Source organism: Bos grunniens, chromosome 1, assembly GCF_055505025.1.
Source record: "Bos grunniens cultivar Pamir isolate PY7600 chromosome 1, Bosgru_T2T1.0, whole genome shotgun sequence".
In the NCBI taxonomy this organism is placed as follows: domain Eukaryota; kingdom Metazoa; phylum Chordata; class Mammalia; order Artiodactyla; family Bovidae; genus Bos; species Bos grunniens.
This window is the reverse complement of record NC_141165.1, coordinates 135938424-135964073: the sequence shown is the minus strand read 5'-3', so window position 1 is coordinate 135964073 and position 25650 is coordinate 135938424. Positions and strand designations below refer to the sequence as shown.

The 25650-nt window shown below is 38.6% G+C and overlaps 1 long non-coding RNA gene across 2 annotated transcripts in view; it reads left to right on the top strand.

Annotated features, from left to right (window-relative positions):
- Positions 1-25650, top strand: part of LOC147380234 (uncharacterized) — a 207679-nt gene that overhangs the window by 157677 nt on the left and 24352 nt on the right. For both annotated transcript variants that reach the window (XR_015167480.1, XR_015167481.1), the window contains exon 2: positions 13845-13967. This is a non-coding gene — a long non-coding RNA (uncharacterized LOC147380234). The remainder of the gene's footprint in view (positions 1-13844; positions 13968-25650) is intronic.

Here is a 25650-nt window from a genome sequence, read left to right as displayed (position 1 = left end):
TTTTTCAGAGGAAGGAACACAATCTACAAATGAGATGTGATACCTTATTTTTTTTTTTCCAGTTTGCACTTAAAAGAGCAGTTCTTTATTTGTAGGCACTTTGAATGTGAAAGCTAAGATTTGACATGTATGTGTTTGTAATCATATATGCTCAGATTTAATCCTCATTCACAGCTGATAAACCTCATGCTCTGAAGCAGGAAAACCCCAAGGCAATCTTGAAGTTGTTAGTAAACTGGTATTTTCTGTAATGTAACACTGGAGGTTGGACTGTGTGAGCATATTCAGGGATCATTTCTAGATAAACATAACACAATTTTTTTAAATTGGAAGATTATATTGGCTATAATAATCAGTCTCATTTACATTCCACATGAAACCTTAAAGATGATAAAATCCCATGAAAGAAGGACTTTAGGTATGACTTTATAAATGCTTAATAAAAACAAATGATGTTTTAATTTAATGAATAAGGAGATAGGAGACCAATATCATGTGGTGGCTCAGATGTTAAGAATCTGCCTGCAGTGTGGGAGACCTGGGTTCTCCCACAGGGAAGATGCCCTGAAGAAGAGCACAGCAACCCACTTTAGTATTCTTACCTGGAGAATCCCCATGGACAGAGGAGCCTGGTGGGCCACAGTCCATGGGGTCTTAAAGAGTTGGATATGACTGAGCAACTGAGCACACAAAACAACCTCTCTTTCATCATATGGAGAAGCTCTAAAGAAAATAAAATGCAGTGCGTAATGTAATCTGTCACGATACATTGATGTACTGAGTAGAAAAATTCAGAAGGAGGAAGCATTTTAATTTAACATAAAACACAACTGTTTTTGTATCATTTTCTCTTGTATTGTCCTTTTTCCTTTGTACCTTTAAAAAGTATAATTTGCCGTACATTCACTTAGTTAGGTTACACCTAACTGCAGGATTAAAAATGACAAATAAGCGAACAAAAGAAAGAAAAAGGAAGAAGAAAAGAAATGTTAAATTATATTAAATTAACATGGAAGTATAATGAGTAAAATGTGAAAGTTCCATTTCCTTGCTTCCCATTGACACTCTGCTTGACATAGATAACAATATGATGTGTGTAATTTCAGTTCTTTATCTAAATATCTACATGCAGTTGTGGATCAAATACACAAATACATTCATGTATAAGCTTATATATATATATGTATACACATATATATACATATATATATATACACACATATATAGTTGTTGTTCAGTTGTTTAAGTCATGTCCAACTGTTTGTGACCCCATGGAATGTAGCTCCTCTGTCCTTGGGATTTCCTAGGCAAGAATACTGAAATGGGTTGCCATTTCCTTCTCCAGGGTATCTTTCCAACCTAGGGACTGAACCTGCATTTCCTGCATTGGCAGGAGGCTTTACCGCTGAGCCACCACGGAAACATATATACATACATACATACATATGTGTATGTATGTGTGTGTGTATATATATATATAAACATATAAATGCGTGTGTGTGTGTATATATATGGAAGTATGGAAATATATGTATGCATGTATGTGTGTGTATATATATATATATACAGACACACTTATTCTTTACATAAATGGGGCCATACCATTTGTATTTTTTGACAGCATCAATATATCTTAGATATCTTTCCATGTTAAAATGTATAATTCTAGCACATACCTTTTAATTAATTGATTAATCTAACATACATATTCATTACAAGATGTCTTTCTAGACACTGGTGATTTGATAGTAACCAATAGGTAAAATTTCCACAGTTTATTGTGATCAACATGGTCAAAGGCTTTAGCATAGTCAATAAAGTAGAAATAGACATTTTTCTGGAACTTTCTTGCTTTTTCGATGATCCAGCGGATGTTGGCAATTTGATCTCTGGTTCCTCTGCCTTTTCTAAAACCAGCTTGAACATCTGGAAGTTCACGGTTCACATATTGCTGAAGCCTGGCTTGGAGAATTTTTAGCATTTCTTTACTAGCATGTGAGATGAGTGCAATTGTGCAGTAGTTTGAGCATTCTTTGGCATTACCTTTCTTTGGGATTGGAATGAAAACTGCCCTTTTCCAGTCCTGTGGCCACTGCTGAGTTTTCCAAATTTGCTGGCATATTGAGTGCAGCACTTTCACAGCATCATCTTTCAGGATTTGAAATAGCTCAACTGGAATTCCATCACCTCCATTAGCTTTGTTCGTAGTGATGCTTCCTAAAGCCCACTTGACTTCACATTCCAGGATGTCTGGCTCTAGGTCAGTGATCACACCATCATGATTATATGGGTTGTGAAGATCTTTTTTGTACAGTTCTTCTGTGTATTCTTGCCACCTCTTCTTAATATCTTCTGCTTCTGTTAGGTCCACACCATTTCTATCCTTCATCGAGCCCATCTTTGCATGAAATGTTCCCTTGGCATCTCTAATTTTCTTGAAGAGATCTCTAGTCTTTCCCATTCTATTGTTTTCCTCTATTTCTCTGCACTGATCACTGAGGAAAGCTTTCTTATCTCTCCTTGCTATTCTTTGGAACTCTGCATTCAAATGGGTATATCTTTCCTGTTCTCCTTTGCTTTTCAATTCTCTTCTTTTCACAATATTTGTAAGCCCTTCCCAGACAGCCATTTTGCTTTTTTGCATTTCTTTTTCATGGGGATGGTCTTGATCCCTGTCTCCTGTACAATGTCACGAACTTCATTCCATAGTTCATCAGGCACTCTGTCTATCAGATCTAGTCCCTTAAATCTATTTCTCACTTCCATTGTATAATCATAGGGGATTTGATTTAGGTCATACACGAATGGTCTAGTGGTTTTCCCCATTTTTTTCAATTTAAGTCTAAATTTGGCAATAAGGATTTCACTATCTGAGCCACAGTCAAGTCCCGGTCTTGTTTTTGCTGACTGTAGAGAGCTTCTCCATCTTTGGCTGCAAAGAATATAATTAATCTGATTTTGGTGTTGACCATCTGGTGATGTCCATGTGTAGAGTCTTGTCTTGTGTTGTTGGAAGAGGATGTTTGCTATGATCAGTGTGTTCTCTTGGCAAAACTCTATTAGCCTTTGCCCTGCTTCATTCTGTACTCCAAGGCCAAATTTGCCTATTCTAGGTGTTTCTTGACTTCCTACTTTTGCATTCCAGTCCCCTATAATGAAAAGGACATCTTTTTGGGGTGTTAGTTCTAAAAGGTCTTGTAGATTTTCATTTGAGAAACCTATATGCAGGTTAGGAGCAACAGTTAGAACTGGACATGGAACAACAGACTGATTCCAAATAGGAAAAGGAGTACGTCAAGGCTGTATATTGTCACTCTGCTTATTTAACTTATATGCAGAGTACATCATGAGAAACGCTGGGCTGGAAGAAGCACAGGCTGGAATCAAGATTGCTGGGAGAAATATCAATCACCTCAGATATGCATATGACACCACCCTTATGGCAGAAAGTGAAGAGGAACTAAAAAGCCTCTTGATGAAAGTGAAAGAGGAGAGTGAAAAAGTTGGCTTAAAGCTCAACATTCAGAAAACGAAGATCATGGCATTTGGTCCCATCACTTCATGGGAAATAGATGGGGAAACAGTGGAAACAGTGTCAGACTTTATTTTTCTGGGCTCCAAAATCACTACAGATGGTGACTGCAGCCATGAAATTAAAAGACGCTTACTCCTTGGAAGGAAAGTTATGACCAACTTAGATAGCATACTCAAAAGCAGAGACATTACTTTGCCAACAAAGGTCCGTCTAGTCAAGGTTATGGTTTTTCCAGTGGTCATGTATGGATGTGAGAGTTGGACTGTTAAGAAAGCTGAGCACCAAAGAATTGATGCTTTTGAACTGTGGTGTTGGAGAAGACTCTTGAGAGTCCCTTGGATAGCAAGGACATCCAACCAGTCCATCCTAAAGGAGATCAGTCCTGGGTGTTCATTGGAAGGACTGATGCTGAAGCTGAAACTTCAATACTTTGGCCGCCTCATGCGAAGAGTTGACTCATTGGAAAAGACTCTGATGCTGGGAGGGATTGGGGGCAGGAGGAGAAGGGGACGACAGAGGATGAGATGGCTGGATGGCATCATTGACTTGATGGACATGAGTTTGAGTGAACTCTGGGAGCGGGTGATGGACAGGGAGGCCTGGCGTGCTGTGATTCATGGGGTCGCAAAGAGTTGGACACGACTGAGTGACTGAACTGAACTGAACTGAATAGATAAAATATTTGCCCATCAACATTTGGGTTCTAGTGAAGGAGATGGATTATTAATATGTAGCTCAGTGTTTAATGGGCTTACCTGATAGCTCAGTTGGTAAAGAATCTGCCTGCAATTCAGAAGGCCCCAGTTCGATTCCTGGGTTGGGAAAATTCACTGGAGAAGGGATAGTCCACCCACTGTAATATTCTTGGGCTTCCTTTGTGGCTCAGCTGGTAAAGAATCTGCCTGCAATGCAGAAGACCTGGATTCGATCCCTGGGTTGGGAAGATGCCCTGGAGAAGGGAATGGCTACCCACTCCAGTATTCTGGTCTGGAGAATTCCATGGACTTTATAGCTCATGGAGTCACAAGGAATTAGACCCTAGTGAGTGACTTTCACTTTCAGTGTTTAATGTTAGGAGCTGGTACATTTTGTGAAGAAAAATAAAGAGGGTTAAAATATTGAGAAGGTTGAAATCAGGATGCCACATCATGCCATTCAAGCAGAGCTTTTGAAGAGAATGTCGGAGAAAGAATAATACAGGTAGAAGAATAAGCAAATGCAAATGCCCTAGATTTTGAAACAGAGCAAGAGATGAGAGAAGAGGGAGGAAATGAGTTCTCAGAGGCAGAAGCCAGATTACACAGGACTGTGGGTCTTGGTAAGGACACTGCATTTGATTTTATTAACTTTACTGAATTCCTGCTTCTTTTTTTACTTTATGGATATAAATAGCTTACTTAACCCTTCTTTCCTAATGAAGGGAAAGTTTTAAGTGTTTCGTTTATGATTATAAAGACCATCCTTTGCTCATCTCTGTGCACAAGGAAATATCTCTGCAAATTATATTCCTGGAACAGAATAACTACATCAAAAGATGCTGCTGCTGCTGCTGCTAAGTCGCTTTAGTCATGTCCGACTCTGTGCGACCCCAGAGACGGCAGCCCACCAGGATGTCCTGTCCCTGGGATTCTCCAGGCAAGAACACTGGAGTGGGTTGCCATTTCCTTCTCCAATGCATGAAAGTGAAAAGTGAAAGTGAAGCCGCTGAGTCGTGTCCGACTCTTCGTGACCCCATGGACTGCAGCCTACCAGGCTCCTCTGTCCATGGGATTTGCCAGGCAAGAGTACTGGAGTGGGGTGCCATTGCCTTAGCACAATGTAAATGCTGATAGGTGCTGTCCAATTGCCTTCCCAAAAGCTAACCGAACTGAACTGCAAAGCTAAATTTACATTACCACCCATGCAATGTTAGAAGTGACCATTTCTCTTTATTCTTTTCCACATAGGACATTATCTTCTTACTGTAAATAATCCAATGGATGAAGAAATCGTGTCTCTGCTTTATTTTAGTGTGCATTTGCAGTATTATTAATAAAGCTGAGCACCATTTCCTATGTTTAAAACCATTTGATTTTTTTTTTTTCTCCAGGGAATAGCTGGTAGTCAAACTTTCATGCCAGGTCATGTCTGTGGCCAGCCTTTGGACTGGCTGTCTTGGGTCAACTGTCCACTCTTAGAACAGTCAGCTCTGTCTGGAGGACTGAGGATGTATCCTATGAAACATTGCTCACTAAGGCAGCTCCTCAGCATGGGCTATAAGTAGCGCATGATTACCTATAAACTATATGAGTGCAACAATTACTCTGATTAATGCCCAGTGCAATTTGATGGTGAGTGAAATTAGGAATGAAACACAATATTTATTGAGCACACACTAAATGCCAAGCTCTATTTTCGATGTTATGAGAGAAAGAAAGCTACACATGGTGGTGTCATTGTTCTCAAGATACTTCTTATCTTATATAAGGGGAAGGACAAGTACATAACTAATTACAATTCAGAATGGGATATAAGGTCCCCAAGAAAGACACAGACCAAATGATAAAGTCATTCTGAGCAAAAGAGAAATCACATTCAACTGAGAACTCTGCTAAGATTTAGAGCCCTAGATTTTGAATAAGCGTAGGATTTTTAAGTAAAAAAAGGACAAAGACAGAAGTAGAAATCAGCTACAGTCCCACCACTGAAAGAAAAATGTGTTTTTTTCTTTTTGCTAATGACTCAATGTTTTTAAGGAGATCTTGCCTGATATTTGTGTATGTGTGTGTATATATATATATATCAGTTCAGTTGCTCAGTTGTGTCCAGCTCTTTGCAATTGCATGGACTGCAGCACACCAGGCTTCCTGTCCATCACCAACTCCCGGAGTTTACTCCAGCTCATGTCCATCCAGTCGGTGATGCCATCCGACCATTTCATCCTCTGTCATCCCCTTCTCCTCCTGCATTCAATCTTTCCCAGCATCAGGGTCTTTTCCATTGAGTCAGTTCTTCACAACAGGTGACCAAAGTATTGGAGTTTCAGCTTCAACATCAGTCCTTCCAATAAATATTCAGGACTTATTTCCTTTATATATATATGTTTGTGTCCAATAAGTATACTCAAATAGTTATACACAAATGGGGGCTTTTTGTGGGCAAAGACCTTGTCAATGTTTGGTTCATTGGCCAATCCAGGTACTCAGGTATTGAATGAATGTTTTATAACTTGTTCTTTCTTTGTTAATAAAGATATACCAATATCAATAATCATGTTTGTAGATTGCATAGTATTTCATTACATGTTGCTGGGAAAGATTGAAGGCAAAAGGAGAAGGGGCAGCAGAGACTGAGATGGTTAAATAGCATCACTGACTTAATGGATATGAATTTGAGCAAACTCCAGGAGATAGTGAAGAGTAGAGGAGCCTGGAGTGCTGCAGTCCATGGGGTCACAAAGAGTTAGACACAATTTAGCAATTGAACAGCAACATTCTTCAATGGATGAATGTTTAAGTTTATCATCAGTTCTATTTTTCTTTAAATGACATTAATAAGAGAAATCTTTGGATGACTCTATTTTATACCCATGTGATTATCTCCTTGGAGTAAAGTTTTAGAAATGAGTTTTCTGTTGAAAAGAATAAAGCAGATTTTAGGCTTCCCTGGTGGCTCAGACAGTAAAGCATTTGCCTGCAATGTGGGAGACCTGGGTTTGATCCCTGGGTTGGGAAGATTCCCTGGAGAAGGAAATGGAAAACTACTCCAGTATTCTTGCCTGGAAAATTTCATAGATGAAGGAGCCTGGTAGGCTACAGTCCATGGGGTCGCAAAGAGTCAGATAGGGCTGAGCCACTTCACTTCTTCACTTATAGCAGGGAGTCCCCCACCTCTGGAATCTACTGCCTGATGATCTGAGGTGGAGCTGATCAAATAATAATAGAAATCAAGTGCACAATAAATGTAATGTGCTTGAATCATCCCCAAACAACCCCACCCCTGTCCATGGAAAAACTGTCTTCTCCAAAACTGTCCCTGCTGCCAAAAAAGCTGCAGATGATTGCTTTAGAGGATTATCATGCATAACAGCCAAATGGCACCCCTGCACAGAAATGTGAAAGAAAGTCTCACCAACAGGATATAACAACATATATTTTCACACACTAATCAAAACCAGGTTTTGATTTTTTTGACACAGGAAGAAGCGAGAAATTCTAGTTGTTATTTAGTTTATGTTGTGTTTTAGGAGAGGGATGGGAGTGAGTGTATTTTCAACAAACATCATTTGACATTAGCTTTATTTGGTCTGGTTTAAAAAACAGGAACTTCTCAGTTTTTCCTTTTAATGGTTGGCAAGTGTCAAATTTATGTTACAATTTTTACTCTTGGAAGTCATAGAGTGCATCAGTGTTCTTCAAACAAGCATCAGAAAGAGATATGCAGATGCGTAGTTCATCTTCTTCTATCACATAATAAACATGGGTTGGAGTTTGCATTATTTCTCTCTCTACTGTTAAAACTGTGAAGTTATATTGAGTTATATGGTTTCCTACTAAGCTACCAACCTTTATAAGTAGTTACATTGTTAACCACAGTGTGATTGTAATCATGAGTCAATTTTCAGTTATTTAAGAAGAATGTTCTGTGGATGGTTGTGTCACTTACTAATTGTCTCTCAGCTCCAAACACCTTTCTCTACTTGCTTTGTGATGCTGAAGCTGGGATTCTGCAAACCTCACTTCTACTTACCAGCTGACCGCAAGAGGACAGAAGAAAGAGACTGTAAAGTTGGAGAAGAAAACGGGGACACTGCCGTTCTGTGTACTTCTTGTTGGCTTCCTATCTACTTGCAGTTCCCTGAGTATCATCTTGACAATGCTTTTTCATTTCCCTGGGTAGCAGCAGTTGGGTTCAGTTTGCACTTTTTTCAACACTCATGGAGCAAGCCTCTCCGGGTTACTCTTACAGTACCAGCATCAACCAACAGCGTCACATCCTCAGGGGTTGGGGACCCAGCACTTAGGGGTCTCTTCTCTAAGCTCAGAAACACTAGTACCAATTGAGTAGCTAAACCCATTCTCTCTTCAAAAATCTGAGTTTCACCAATTCAGAACCACTCTTCCCCACCTAAATTTCTAAATTTTAAGTCCAACCTTTCCTTTTTGTTCTTTCAGTCACAGGGATGGTATCTGATCCCTGTAGTTGCTGCTTCTATGGTACAATTGTTGTTCAATTGCTCAGTCATGTCCAACTCTTTGCTACTCCATGGACTGCAGCATGCCAGACTTCCCTGTCCTTCACCATCTCCTGGAGCTTATGCAAACTCATGTCCATTGAGTCGGTGATGCCATCCAACCATCTCATCCTCTGTTGTCCCCTTCTCCTCCTGCCTTCGATCTTTCCCAGCATCAGGGTCTTTTCTAATGAGTTGGCCTTTTGCATCAGGTGACCAAAGTATTGGAGCTTCAGTTTCAGTATCAATCCTTCCAATGAATATTCAAGATTGATTTCCTTTAGGATTGACTGACTTGATCTCCTTGCAGTCCAAGGGACTCTCAAGAATATTCTCCAACACCACAGTTCAAAGGCATCAATTCTTCAATAGTGTTTTCTTTTTCTTTTTCAGTTACTTGTGTGTGTGCTAAGTCACTTCAGTTGTGCCCAACCCTTTGGACCATAGCTCACCAGGCTCCTCTGTCCATGGGGTTCCAGGCAAGAATACCAGAGTAGGTTACCTTTTCCTTCTCCAGGGTATCTTCCTGACCCACGGATTGAACACATCTCTTATGTCTCCTGCATTGGCAGGTGGGTTCTTTATACCACTAGCTCCACCTGAGAAGCCCTTCAGTTACTTAGTTCACAACTTTATACCTAGTTGAAAATTCCTAATATTTAAATTCTGTCTGTTCAATGACTGGTGTAGTTTTCCTTCCCTTACTGGGCCTTGATGGAGACAATGGTCAATGAAGAACAGTGGAAGTTCATATTTTTTAAGAACAAAGGCTATTCACTTTGTGAATATGTATATATCATGTATATATCACCCAACATACATGTGACTCCCTAGAAGACTTTCATGAGGCAGAGGAGGGTGAAGAGAACCAAGAGGTGAAGCCAATTCTTAACAAGTGTGGTTTAGAAAATGTACCCTTACAACATTTCTTTCACCATGAAGAGCCACTGGATAGCTCTTTGCATTTTTTTCCTCCAAGGTCATAAAGTCACATCTTCACAGCAGTAGCAAAATGGATTTTCATGATGGAATCTGGCTAATAATGGGTTTCTTGCAGATCCAGGACGTTTCAATGACCTGAGGTTATTCTGGAAGCTGCAATTACCTAAAGAGAATAACTGTAAGAACTCTTATTTATGGAAATTCAGGAAAATGTTATAGAAGTACACCATTGAAGTGGCCATATATGTAAGCTGTGGTTGAGAGAAACATCTTTTCAGCATTGAGATAAAATTCCTATGTTCAGTGATGGTAGTATAACAAATCCTTCTCTATTGATCCTCATTCTCTATAAAATTTTATGGTTGTACAATTTCAGGTTATCCATAAAAGTTCAACTATGTTAAATAAGTCTTAAAGGCCAACATCATTGTTATTCTGAAAATCAAAGTGGTTGGTTAACTGTTTTCTAACTGTGTTCTAGTGAATCAAGCTAGCTGATTATAGGTACAGTCCTTTTTGTGCAATTAGTTCAAGGCTCTATCCCATCAAGTATAACCATCTAAAAGTAAATTCTATTAGATTTTGGCCTTTGGGCTAAGATCAGGTGTAGTACGAGGGCTTCCTATGTGGCACAGTGGTAAATAATCTGCCTGCTAATGCAGGAGACGCAACAGATGCATGTTCTATCCCTGGGTTGGGAAGATCCCCTAGAGTAGGAAATGGCAATTTGCTCCAGTATTCTTGCTGGAAATATCCATGACTGAGCACACAGCATACATCAGCTTTCCTAAGTTATTGATCATTATGAATATAATTTCATCTGGATTTGAAAAAAAAGTGACTGAAAATCTCAAAAGCATTTTTTTCTGTCTTATAAAAGTAAGTGCAATGAACTTCCAGATGTTCAAGTTGGTTTGAGAAAAGGCAGAGGAATGAGAGATCAAAGTGCCAACATCCACTAGATCATCAAAAAAGCAAGAGAGTTCCAGAAAAACATCTATTTTTGCTTTATTGACTATGCCAAAACCTTTGACTGTGTGGATTACAATAAACTGTGGAAAATTCTGAAAGAGATGGGAATACCAGACCACCTGACCTGCCTCTTGAGAAACCTGTATGCAGGTCAGGAAGCAACAGTTAGAACTGGACATGGAACAACAGACTGATTCCAAATAGGAAAAAGAGTACATTGAGGCTGTATATTGTCACCCTGCTTATTTAACTTATATGCAGAGTACATCATGAGAAACGCTGGGCTGGAAGAAGCACAGGCTGGAATCAAGATTGCCGGGAGAAATATCAATAACCTCAGGCTGGCAGATGACACCATCCTTATGGCAGAAAGCAAAGAACAACTAAAGAGCCTCTTGATGAAAGTGAAAGAGGAGAGTGAAAAAGTTGGCTTAAAGCTCAACACTCAGAAAACTATGATCATGGCATCCGGTCCCATCACTTAATGGGAAATAGATGGGGAAACAGTGGAAACAGTGGTTGACTTTATTTTTCGGGGCTCCAAAATCACTGCAGATGGTGATTGTAGCCATGAAATTAAAAGGTGCTTACTCCTTGGAAGGGAAGTTATGACCAACCTAGATAGCATATTCAAAAGCAGAGACATTGCTTTGTCAACAAAGGTCCATCTAGTCAAGGTTATAGTTGTTCCAAGAGTCATGTATGGTTGTGAGTGTTGGACTATAAAGAAAGCTGAGCGCTGAAGAATTGATGCTTTTGAACTGTGGTGTTGGAGAAGACTCTTGAGAGTCCCTTGGACTGCAAGGAGATCCACCAAGTCCATCCTAAAGGAGATCAGTCCTGGGTGTTCATTGGAGGGACTGATGTTGAAGCTGAAACTCCAATACTTTGGCCACCTGATGTGAAGAACTGACTCAATGGAAAAGACCCTGATGCTGGGAAAGATTGAAGGCAGGAGGAGAAGGGGACAACAGAGGATGAGATGGTTAGGTGGCATCACTGACTCAATGGACATGAGTTTGGGTAAAGTCTGGGAATTGGTGATGGACAGGGAGGCCTGGCGTGCTGTGGTTCATGGGGTTGCAAAGAGTCGAACACGTCTGAGTGACTGAACTGAACTGAACAATGGAATATCAAATGTTATATGGCTACAGTGACTTTTTTGGTACATTCGTTGTTCAGATGTTATCATGTCCACTCTCTGATATCCCATGCACTGCAGCATGCCAGCCTTCCCTGTCCTTCACTATCTCCTGGAGTTTTCTCAAAATCATATCCGCTAAGTCAGTGATGTCATCAAATCTTCTCATCCTCTGTCATCCTTCCCTTGCCCTCAGTCTTTCCCATCATCAGGGTCTTTTCCAGTGAGTTGCTTCTTTGCATCAGGTGGCCAAAGTACTGGAGCTTCAGCCTCAGCATCAGCCTTTCAGTTGATCCTGAAATCTGGTTTCAAGTTCTCCCAGTGTAGGTGTCATCAGAGGCCCCTAAACCTGTGGCTACTTCTGTTCTTGCTACTGTTGCCACAGCTGCCTCAGCACAAACTTGGTATGAAAAATGAAAATTAATGAGTAAGTGAATCAACAAATCTTGGTGATTCTAGCTTTGTCAATCACCTCTACCAAAGGAAGATGGTCTCTGTTCTTGTCGGGCTTAGAGCTGCAGTAGATAGTTGATCATATATAATTTCATATAAAGATTTTAAGCTATGTAGAAAGTTGTCAATGAACTCAACAGAAAAAATGAAACTACCAATAATAGAAGTTATGAAAATAGCAATTGCAGGAAGCAGAGACCATGCCTAGGTAGAAGTAAACAAAGAAGAGGCTGGGATTATTTATTTTAAAAGCTTTAAAGGAGAGACTTGTGGAGGTGAAACTCAGACATTTAAGGAGATAGAGCTGGTGGACTGGTGCCTACTTTCTCTGCAGAGAATGTGATGAGGCTATTTCTATGAGTTTGGTGGTTGTAGGGGGAATGCAAACAAGATGTAACTGCAGCTATGGAAGAAAGTGACACAGCTGGGGTTTAGGAACAGTATCAAGGTGACTATGGAAAAAGGTAATATAGCAGGTCTGATGTTGCTCTTGGAAGGGCTTCCTAGTTAAGGCTATCATGTAAAATCTTGGCTGAGATTTCCCTCGTGTTCCTAAATAATAAGGCTGTTTTATGTGCCTTGGGCACTGAACTCTGCTATACCAGTTTTCCTAGACTGTGTAAACAATGTGATTGATAATATACACCTGCCATGTTTCTGGGAGTCTAGAATTTTGGAAATCAGCTGGTTTTGCAGGGAGAAAGCCCCAGTGTCACCAGCCACCAGTGAAAACTCTGGACTTGGAACGGCATCAGCACCATGGAGGCATGAGATAGCCTTCATTTCTGTCCCCTAATTCAACAACAAAAGTCTGGCATCTACCCACTGACAAGAGTGCCTTTATGGAACCTCTGGGATCTGGCACCATATACCAAGGGACCGAGGCAGAGACTGACCCACCCAGGCATTGGGCAATAGACAGGTAGACCTTGGTCCTGGTTGCGGATCCTGCAGAGACTTTTGAAATGGCTTTAGCCCTTCCTCTGTGGTCCAGGAGCCTCTGGGAAACACTGTTAGACAATCACCCACAGACAAGACAGCCTTTGTAGAAGTCCAGCTTTCTAGAAGAGAAGCTCCACCTCATTGCTGGAGCGAAAAATTACAAGTCTGGACACATTGGACTGAATAAGAAGAATGGCTTGACTTTACTCACAGCCCCTTTCCCCCAAGGCGACAGGGCTCAAGCCAAGAGAGATCTTCTTGGCCCATCTTAGCCAGGTTTCTCCCACAGGGCATAGCTGAAGCATGTGAGAGAGCCTTCGGCTTTCCCAGCCATGTGAAATGCTGCCAAAGGAGCTCATTTCTCTCTCTCCTCATCCAGATCCCTGAATTATGAGCTGCATGACTGAGGGGGCGTGGGGGTGGGAAGGGGGAGGCTGAAAGCAGAACAGACAAAACCCGTCTAGGGTATTAAAAGACATGAATCTGGGACTTCTCTGGTGGTTCAGTGACTAAGACTCCAAGCTCCCAGTGCAGGAGGCCCAGCTTGATCCCTGATCAGGGAACTAGATCCCACATGCCCCAACTAAAGTTTCCATGTGCTGCAGCTAAGACCTGGCTCAGCCAAATGAATTTTCCTTTTTTTAAAGACATGAATCCTACTAACTGCATCATGAACTCCATCAAGAAGCTCACCCATGGCCCACTAGGAACACCTTAGCCACGGATCCCCTAATATAAGTAACATGAAGATATACAACTCACCAGTAAAGGTAAGCTAACAGACAACTTCAGAATACTCTAACAGTATAATACAGTAAAATGTTAAACACTTAATTCTAGCATCAAGGTTAAAGGATGAAAATATTAATAGTAACTATAGCTATAACAATTTGTGAATGAATGCACAATATGAAAAGAGAGAAATTGTGGCATCAAAAACATAGGAGGAGGAAGAAAACGTGTGAAGTTTTTGTATGCAATCAAAGTTCACTTAAGGGGCTTCCCCACTTCTATCCCTGGGTCAGGAAAATTCCCTGGAGAAGGAAACTGCAACACAATCCAGTATTCTTGACTCAGAAATCCCATGGACAGAGGAGCCTGGTGGGCTACAGTCCACGGGGTCTCAGAGTTGGACACGACTAAAGTGACTGAACACACAAAGTTCACTTGTTCTCAATGTCAAACAGGCTACGTTATAAAATGTAAGCCGGATCTAGGCAGAGATTAGGATCACCTCTCTGCTGTTTTCCTATTTTGAGGGATTTTCCTAATTTTCAGCTGCTCCGTTAAGTTTGTCTTAATGTTTGACTTGTCAGGTTTTTTGCCACCCAGACTGCTCATGGTTGGAGAATGCATTCAGTAAAGAAAAGCATCTAAATCACAAATGTGCATCCATATCATTCCATCTTCGGCGAGTAGATTTCTTCTGCTTTCATCCTGCTTTTCCAGAATGCTTCCTCTGGTTTTCAAAGGCTTGAACAACTTTGCCAAGGATTTGTCAGTTTACTCTTTGAATTTGTGTTTCACTCCCGAATTTGAACAAGAAGCTCCTTCCCACACGTTCATAGTATCCCTTCCTGTACTTACTTCCTTAATTAAACATCATAGAATTTTATATCTGGAAAGTTTCTTAGAAAGAGTGTAATCATCTCATTTCATGTAAGAAGCACCAGGAATCTTAAAAGGTGAGATGAGTGGTCCAGGGTCACAGAACCAGTTAATGGCTTGGTTTCCTGATTTAGTCTCGATGAATCGCCATGATGCCTGTGCCGGGAGCACTATGTTCTTCTATGCCATTTCCTTCTCCAGTGCGTGAAAGCGAAAAGTGAAAGGGAAGTCGCTCAGTCGTGTCAAACTTAGCGACCCCATGGACTGCAGCCTACCAGGCTCCTCCATCCATAGGATTTTCCAGGCAAGAGTACTGGAGTGGGTTGCCGTTGCCTTCTCCGAATGCAATTGAATAGTCCCCCAAAACTGAAAGATACCATCCCAGCCATCAGTACATTCATATCTGTTTTGCGGAAATCAAATACACACAATATAGTGTGAAAAATTCTAAAACCTACTTGGCTCCTAATTCAAAGTCTAACTAAATATAGACAGGAGAGTAATAGGGCTGCAAGTTCAGGCAACACACCTACTGTGTGTTTATTAACCTTAAAGCCTTAGCAAAGGGAAAATGTTAATACATCATAAATTCATTTAGTTTTGCAGGTCCCAAATGTACAGTGCTGGTAAATACATCATTCCTATGGTACTGGTTAAGTGTTAGAAAGGCTTTTGAAATTTTGGCAAGTAAAAAAAAAAAAAAAATCAAGTGCTTGGCTTTCTGTGTCTCTCTCATTATGAATCCTCTGCAAATCTCTTCTGATAGAAAACTGTATCCTATTTTAGGAGTAGAATATATAAAGACTCATCTTTAGGAAACATCAGTTTCCTCTTCATCCTTTCATCTTTGGATCTATTAACAGGAAAGGCATAATGTGTTTCTAGAGAATTCCCGTGTATTAAGAAAGCTCTTGTTTGCATGTGACGAGCAGAAGCTTGTTTTACCTGTTTGTTTCATGAAGACTCCTTTTCATGATGGAATGACATAGGCATAGGGCTAAATTGGCTACTAAAATATCTGAATTGATAAATTATACAAGGAAGAAAATAAGTAGAAAATAGATTATTTAACTTTATGTAAATATTTAATGTTTTTTATTTGTAGCATATAACATAATTTTCTTTAAGACCACATTTATATTCAAGGCCAGTTGCTAGTTTTACAGATATGCTCCATTTAGTTTTTGCTTAAAGCCTTTGAGTGCCTTATTATGTGAACTGGTTTAAAGTAAGTAACATATTATAAAAACAGTGCTTTTAAAACTCTAGGATCAATTAAATTTGTATTATTTAATCAGTTATTTCATTTGAATTAAAAGTTCTATAGATTAGGAATTAAAATTTCCAATGCTTTTGCAAAATTCCTCCTTATTTTCAAATAAGAAGCAGCATTCTGTTACCTTTGTCAGGTGGCCAAATAAATCTTTTGACTCACAGAAATAGAAAGAAACTATCTTATCATTTTCTCCTTGCAAAAAAAAAGGGAAGAATTTTGAAGTTAAAAGTAATGTTTTGAAGCTGATTGAACCAAAACCTTTGAAGTGTAATTTTTAGAAACAGAGAGTTGTGGAGATCTTTACATAATAGGTTCTTCAAGTGGCCACAGATTTATTAAACTTATTTATGTAAACACTGAGGTTAATATCTATTGACTGGGAATACAATGATTATAAGAGAGTTTCATGGGTCTGAGGCCTTCCCAGGTGGTGCTAGGGATAAAGAACCCACCTGCCAGTGCAGGAGACCTGAGACCTTAGAGATCTGTGTTCTATCCCTGGGTCAGGAAGATCCCCTGGAGGAGGGCATAGCAACCCATTCCAGTATTCTTGACTGGAGAATCCCATGGACAGAGGAGCCTGGTGGGCTACAGTCCATAGAGTCACAAAGAGTCAGACACAACTGAGGCGACTTAGCATGCACACACACATGGATTTGAAGAGTAAAAGTTTTTTTTGTAATCAGGTCCAGAGATCAGAAGAGAGGAGCTTATTGCTAATGGTTATGCTGAAGTGGTACTTTTGGGGAGCAAAAAATGAATTTTATGCTCAAAGTAATTTAGGTGGAACTTTATCTTATTTTTGAAAGTTAATACTCAAAGTGAAAACAAGGTCAGAGAATAGGAAATAGTTTACGCAAATCCAAGAACCCATGTTTGATATGATTTTCACACAAAAAAATCATGAATGATAATATGCCTATTGGTTTGGCTATGGCCGTTGGTTTGGAAATATGATTTTTGAATATCCACATTTCAAAGTGAATCTTTCTTTCTGGGAGAGTGGAAAGTGAATTACATTAGGCAATTCAAGAAGCAGAAAAAGAACTTGTTAAGGTACTAGATATCAATACTTTCCACACTAGCCTCCCTGACATTCTTACCATGACAATGAATTTGTGGTTTTTAACCACTGCCCTCCATATAAGGATTAATATGTTCACCTATGCAAATATTAATATTAGAAGTAAATTAGTTTATTTTACTGACTGGACATTTGAAGATATGAGATACAAAATAGATACATTTTGATGAAGCATGAAATGAGGTAAGTTTAGATGACACATTGTGACCTGTAAGTATTCCCAGAAGAGAGAGGAGAAAGGGAAGATACTGATGTTGAATATCATACTGTTCTGCTGTGAGTTTGCAGAAAGGGATATTTGAATAAAGGTAAGTCCCCTTAAAAAAGCATGTTGATATTACTCACTAAAATTTAAGAACTCACTAAGGGAAAAAAATTATATATATATATACACATATATATATACATATCTTAAAAATGTTTTAAACTATCTTTGTGCTATAAATTAATTCCACTCCTTTGGGGACAGTTTTAAGTTTTATTTCGATATTATTAGTATTATATAGTTTTAATATTTTGGGTATAATATTGGCATCGTGTAGATATTTGTGAGTAAAGGCTTGGCATTCAAATGTTTAACTGCTCTTTTTTTTTTTTCCCCAAGTAAACCTCAGACAAAACATTGTCAACAAAGAAATTAATCAGTCTAAGAAAGAAATGGAAAATTGGTTTTGAGTCAGATTTAAGATTATAACCCAGGAATAGCAGCTCAGAAATCTCTGAGAACTGTTTCCCCCTTTAGAAGTCAAGGTAGAGTTATATGAGTTTTGAGACTGAAGGCTGTACATTAAATGACGTATTACTGACGGTTTACACAAATCAGATCTAAGTATCATCACAGCCCCTTACAAGATCAAGAAAGAATGTTATCTTTAAGGAATTGCCTCGATGCTAGGAGAATGCTGCTCCTTATGGCTGAGCAGGTGTGTCTGCTGATGGGAAGGTTGGTTGATGCACGGCACAGATACACATGCAAACAGGGGGAGAGAGGAAGCCAAAGGGCAGAGAAATTTTTTTTATGTTTACATTTTTGTCTTGCCGTAAAATATGACTTCTTTTTCATAAAACTATATTTTATATTTCTAAAACCAACAGGGTTTAATGGTGGATCATTTTTCTTACATTAATTACACAGGGACTAGTTTCTTAGCTGGAGATCAAGTATACTCCCAGTGTCAGTTTAGAGATAAATACCTTTGAAATCCTGATAGAGAAGAGTTATAGAAATAACATGTGCCACCTTAAGTTTGTAAAATGGCCTCCGTGCATCATACAGCTTGTCTCAAATGGAGACCAAGAAAGCAAGGTCATTTTTAATCTCTATGTACATCTTGCTTTCCTGGCTCCACACTAATCATTCATTGTGTTTCGCATTTTGGAAGGGAGAAGATGAAGGATATAGAAGAATTCACTTTGAAAACATGTAGTCAATGTTGCATATCCAAAAGCTCCCAGGGGCTTAAACAATCAGAAAGCCCTACATCATTTGCATTTTAATGGATAAAATAAGAGTTGAAACATTTCTTTACACTTAAACTACCATGAAAAAGCCTGTGTAGCTAACAGGACGGAAGTGCTGGGGAGAGGGAGGAAGAAGTGGGGACTGTATAAAATTTAAGGAAAATTTCTTTCTTTTAGAGAATTGGAGCTGGGCTGATTAAGTCAAGGTGCCTGTCGCTGCTAGAGACACATTTTCCTAATGAAAAGTACTGTAACTTCAGACCTTTCACATTTTCCATGAATAGATGTCATTACTCATTATCACATTTATCATTCCTTGTAAAACAGTGAGGTGACAGCAGGGGAACGGACTAAAATAGCGTTGAAGAAAATTTGGTCCTGGCTTAGGTAATTTAAATGAAAGCTTTTTTGTTTTGCAAAAGCAAAAACAACCTCCATCCTTACTCCAGCATACCTTTGGGAAGGAACTCACATGAAGTAGTAGGCCATTTTTATGAAAAGTGACCACAGTTTCTGTCCCTCCTCCTCTAATTCTGAATTAGAAATGATAAAGAGCTTGACTGGTAAAATTCTGAAACAGATAATGAGTTTTTTAAGTGATAATTACTGAATCCCCTTATTTTTAGAAACCCATTAACAGGTATCTCTTTAGTCATGGAAAAAAAATCTTCATAAATATTGAATTGTGCTATCACAGGTACAAGTTTCTTTCAAATTATGGAACAAGACTAATTTCACAGAAACTATTTTCTATTAATTGGTTTTAAGATTTAATCAAGTAAAGACATCATTTATTAATTCTAATTTGAAAAACCAGAAAGAAAAGGTACAACCTGATTATCTTTAGTCAAACATCTTCACATGTTCATTTGAGTTAGAAATTGAAAACAAAAGGTGCCCCCGTGCCTTGTGAGTTTCTCCAATTCAAAGAACAGGATTTATCAATGGGAGTCTGCGGCAGGCCTTAGAGTGATATCTTACTGCCTGAAGAGAGAATGGAGACAGCTTGGCTGGACTTGTAACAAGGATAGAATAGCCGTTTGTTGAATTCTTAATTAGCCTAGCTGACAGGAAGAAGGCAGTGAACTGTACATTACAGTCGAAGTTCAGCCACGCCACATTTCCAATGAGCAAATCCTGACTATGTTCTTCAGATACTAAGTGGTAGTGAAACCATTAAGAGGTCCCAAAGTATACAATTTTGAAAGCTGAAGATTAGTACCCCTTGTAGACAGGAAGGTCCCATAGCTATCTAGGTTCTATCGGCTGCTAAATGTTCTCTCAGTTGTTGACAAGGCCCCATTCAGAGCACATAGATATTTTTGAATGTAATGATTATATGTTATTAATACTTGCCACCAACTGATCAAGATAATGTACTGGACCTAAAACATTACAGATGATGAGGAGGAAGCACTTCAAAACACAAACAAACTATAGATCTGTAGATCTATAGATTAGACTCATTTTTACTCAAGGAATTGTCATGTATAAAATAGGCAAATAAGGGTTTTACAAATTATTGTAGAAAGAAGACTTGCCAATGTCTGCCACTGACAGATTTATTATTAGAAACAACCCTTGTTTGCAATGTAAGACATTTTTATAACAAGGAATCTGACTTCAGAAATGTGTCTTTTCTAACTTTCTCTGTAAGTTTTTGATGTCTGTGTTCTCTTTCCCATCTTCACTGCTAAGCTAATTTAACTATTGCTTACTAGTTTTCAAGAAAAATATGATAAATGAATTTTTCAGCTTATATTTTTAAATTATTCACAAGGATAAATGGAGACAGGAAATCAAAGTTATCAGCAAGTGTTCTTGTTAAAGATGGTGACTGTGTTCTGGAGCTTTCTAGTTTTGAATGATCATGAAGATTATTTGAATTGAAGACATTCAGGTTGGGGCAGAAGCCTTTCTTCCTATTTGTGTTACTTCATAATTAAATTACAGGACCTTGTGCCACATCTGTGGGTTGCCAGAAGGTGGACTGATCATGAAGATGACTTTTTTCTTCCTGGCTCCCTATCACAAGTCAGGTGATTATCAAAAAATGGCTGGACTATCACTAATGACAACTTCAGCTCTGGGAAACCTTGAAGAATAAAAGTTAAGGATTCCATAACACACAACATTTACTGTAAAGGCATTGTTTTTTGACACCCTCTTCTCCTCAAAATATAGAAGTGTTTGTCCAGGAACAAAGACTGTCTTACTCAATCTAAAGCCACATTTACATGTCCTTGGAAGAGAAACTTCATATTTGCATTCTTGAACAATAAAACTGAACAGAAAAAAAAAAGTACTAATCTTGTTTATGCACTAATTTCTTAGAGACTAAAGTTACAATAACCTCTCTGATAATTAAAATTATCAACCCCAAACAATTTTTGAAAGAGGTTTGAAAACTAGTAGGACTTGCTTGTGTTTGTATGGCTTATTATTTTTCCTCAAACACCTGGCACAGTTCCCGGCAGAGTGCAGGTACTTATTCATTCATTCATTTAATAAATATTTACTGAACATTTTCTATGCCCCTGGGTCTGTGTAAAGTTAGTGAAATACAGTATTGCATAAAAGCATTTCCCATGGACAGAGGAGCCTGGCAGGCTACAGGTCATGGGGTCATGAAGAGTTGGACAAGACTTAGCAACAACAACAACAACAATGAATAAAAGCATTTGTGCTTTATTCCTGCATGGAGCTTACCATCTAGTGGAAGAAACAGATGAATAAAATACTTACACCAATAAATTTGTGTAAAATTATAACTGTGTAAAATTATACCGTGTTAAGTATATAGATGGAGTGGCTTAAAGTGCTATTAAAGTATGAAATAGAGACATTTAACCTAGTCAGAGGACGTCAGAAAGACTTATTCAAGGAAGCAGGCAAAATTGGGAGATGAGAGATCCTTAACCCTGGCTACGTTCTAATGAAATTGATGCAGACTGAAGGAAAAGCTTAAATATACAAAAAAGGAGAAAATAATTTAATTAAGATCAAATGTAAAAAGATAGGTGATTGAATATTTTAGAGTTTGAGGTGTAGGTGGGATATTCATACAGAAGAATTGGATAGGTAGGTCTGTTGCTTTGCAGAAAAGTTCTAACCATAGAATCCTTAGTAGGTGAGTTAGAGCTAAAGATTTTGTAATTAAAACCTCAAAAACAATGTATAGTACAGTACGTTGAATAATGTGCCTTCTCACCCCCAATTTGTCTGCTTCTTAATTCCTGGAACCTGGGACTATTAGTTTATAGGCAAAAAGGACTTTGTAGATGTGATTGAAGAACATTTAAGATTAAGATCCTTCTGGGTTATGTGGGCAGATCTAATGTTCTCTTCACTGCAATGAAATGCTCATTTTAAGGGAGACTCTGGAGGGGCCAAAGTCAGAGGAGGAGGCAGTGTGAAGTGAGCAGAGACTGAAGTGCTACTCTTTGTATATAGAGTGAGGGGCCACAAGAAACACAGGTGGCCCATAGAAACTGGAAAAGGAGAGGAAACTGATTCTCCTCTTGGAAAACCCAGAAGAAACCAGCCCTACTGACCACTTGACTTCAGCCAATGAAGCTCATTTTGAACTTTGAACCCCCTCAGAGTTGTAAAAGGATAAATTTATGTTGTTTCAAATCCATAGTCCTTTCTGACAGTGACGAAAGGAAACCAAAACATGTGGAGAGGATAAAAGAAGGCAGATATAAAACTCTAAGGAAGATTCACCTCTAGAAATAATAGTAGGAGAATGTTCTAATGCAGAAGATAATATTTTTTGTTATTTTAGTTACTAAGTTGTGTCTTGAGTCTTTTGCGACCCCACGGACTGTGGTCCACCAGGCTCCTCTATCCATGGGATTTTCCAGGCAAGAGTACTGGAGTGGGTTGCCATTTCTTTCTCCAGGGGATCTTCTCCACACAAGGATCAAACCTAGGTTTCCCGCACTGCAGATTCTTTACCACTGAGCCACCAGGGAGCTAATGAGAATCATAGTTCATGGAACCTTCACTGGATCGGGAAGGGGGTTGGATCAAGAGGAGATGATAGATTAGAGAAAATGCAGAGGCTGAATGATGAGCAGCCCTGTGGAGATGCAAGACCAATATTGAGGGTAGGGGATCATGACCTCTGGGTGGATATGGTTGTTAGGATCTGAGATACTATATTAAGACATTAGAATCCAGAGGTGGGTGGGGATTCAGCATAGAAATGTGAGGAGGACTGGAGCTGAGTTGGTCCATGTGTATACTTAGCTCCTTTAGTGAGACAGCAGTTCTTAGAGCTGAAGAGAAGACTTGTCTGTAAGTGCCTAACCTACTGAATTTGTGTCCTTACTGAGTTATTTTACAGAGAACAACAACAGGTAGGAATTTTCTTCTGGTTTTAAGCAAGGTATTCTTATTTTCCTTTAAGATGGAATCTTTCATCTTGCTTCTATGCGAATGGTTGGGTTCACATTTTTACTTTCCTTTAAAAATTAAAGTGGCTGACACGACACTGCATTTTTTTGGATCCATTTGTTCTCACCTCCAAGCTAGAGTCTACAGGGTGAGTATTTTATGTTTTAGCCGAATTTCTGTAGCCAGAGAGCTGAGAGGAATGGAAGTTTCATGCATGGCAGACAGCTCAGATAAAGTGGTATGCCATCCTTCTTAGAACTCAGGACTGTGCTCTCTCCTCTGCCCTCTGCCCTTTGCCTTAGTCCAGGATCACTTTACCCAGTGGGACACGCTGTCAAGTAGAAATTTCCCTGTGAAACCCTGGAGCCTTTACTTCTATCAGAGGTATCTCGTTGTTCATTTTTTCAGACTTCACCCATCTTTCCCCTGGAGACCTTCCCCTAGTGTTCAAGCAGAAGAAAAAGACAACAACTGAATTTTCTTTATACCATTCATACCATATTAGGGAACATTGACAAGCTCTTTCTGAGACTGATGGCATTGTTGAGAGCATGTTTTTGTTCACTTCTTCCTTCCTCTCCAGAAACATTTGTTTCTTTCTTTGGATTAGTTTATTAAAATGCATTATGTTTTCCATTGTTCTTGTTTAGTGACTGTTGGTGAACATTTCTGATTGGCTTTTATTAGCCATTTTCCCCCCCCACTCATTTTGCTAAATTTTATGGGAAAGAAATTACATGATTCAATTGTAATCCACCATCTTAACTTGTATGCTTGTAAACAATATTTTATTGCTTACTTTTATTCATTATTTAGAAAGGAAGTCAATCTACCAAAATTATACTTCAGATGTAGGATTAATTACTTTTATGAAGCTAAATTTATTACAGACATAGCTAAAACTAACTTGTGTTTTTAATTTCCTTAAAGTGCCTCGATTGTACGTGATAAGAGCAATAAACATCAAACATAAATAAGTGCTTGCATCTGACAAGTAATTTATAAATATTTTACATGTACTGTGACCATATTTATTTATACACAGATAATACATAGTCAGATTATCTCTACAAATAAAAATGCTGACCATACAAAGTTGTAATTCATAGGTATTACATGTCTCTTCTCCCTTGGTTTATACGCTTCTGCATCCTTTCCCGTAATTATTTCCTTAACTCATGGCTGTCAGTTCTACTTTAAGACAAAAGCCAAGGAAATGCAGCTTTTGAGTTTGTGCCATAAAGATTTTCTTTGCCTTGGAGAAAATAATATTTCAAATACTCTAATAATATTTTCTCTGCCTTGGAGAAAATAATATTTCTAATAATATGAGGTTCTAAGTTAGAAGCAATGGTCTGGTTCTTGCTAAACTTCCCATAAGCATATGTAAAAATGAAAAACTAAGCAGAGAGGTTACAATCACAATAATACATAAAAGATAAATGCCCGAGAGAGTCGATTCGGATGCCAACACTGTATGCAACTCATATTTAATTCAACTCAGGGTTGTCATTTAATCCTCTTTTAGTTGCTATATCCTTGAAATGTGTGGATGTTTCAGTAAAAATTCAGTGAGACTCAAAAGAGGATATCTGATAAGGTCATAATGAGGCAAAACTATAGTGTTTGCATGTGCACACACACACACACACACATAAACACACATAGAGGAAACTGAAACCAAGTCACAGGTGACTGTGACCCTGGCAATGGCTTGTTGCCTCATAAGTGACTGTCATCCTGCCCTGCTTTCTCTCTCTAGCACAAAACTATTTCTATGGATTCTAATATCTCATCTGTTCTATAAAGGAATAACTAATACAACTGTCTTTCATTTCTTTTTGTTGTTATAAGCAAAAGAACAGCGAGGAAGCCTGATTTATTTCATTAAAATTATTCTAAATCACACTAACCAACATTAAACTGACAGTATGTGTAGGCCATAAAAAAGACCATAATTTTATTCTTGTACTCTGATTGTTGGTATCTGGAATTATTAATAAAAAAGCTCAGGAAGCCCAATAACTTCTAGACATTATATTTGACCTATGAGAAATTCCTAATGAAATATCAATGAAGACTCAAAAAGTAATTCTACATGTATATTACCATGAGATGAATTTTTACTGTCTAGTCAAGAGGTGTAGAAATCATTTGGATTAAGGTTACTTGTAGAATTCCAAAGCAAGCTTCTTCTTCCTTCATTCTCTTGGGAGAGAGAGGCATTTTGTGTTTTAATACAATACTAATACTCTCTAAGCAATGCAATAATGAGATGTAATTTTAAAAGATTTGTGCCTTTTGGTATTCGAGCATTACTAACTCAGGTCAAAATATATTAGTTCCTGTACCAAAGGTCTTTGAGATCTGTAAGCACTGGCCCATAGGAAGCATGTTTTTATGCAACTCTTCTATACCATATGTGTGGCTGGAATACACTTCTAATATACATCATAAACTATTCATCATAACCTATGTCACTCAAAGCCAGTATTTCTGTGATCTGTCTGAAATCTTTCTCTATGCTTACATTACTCAAGTACTGTTTTGCAAGATAGAGAGCTGTGGTAAATTGTGGTTGTTTGGTTGCTAAGTCATGTCCAATTCTTAACCCCATGGACTG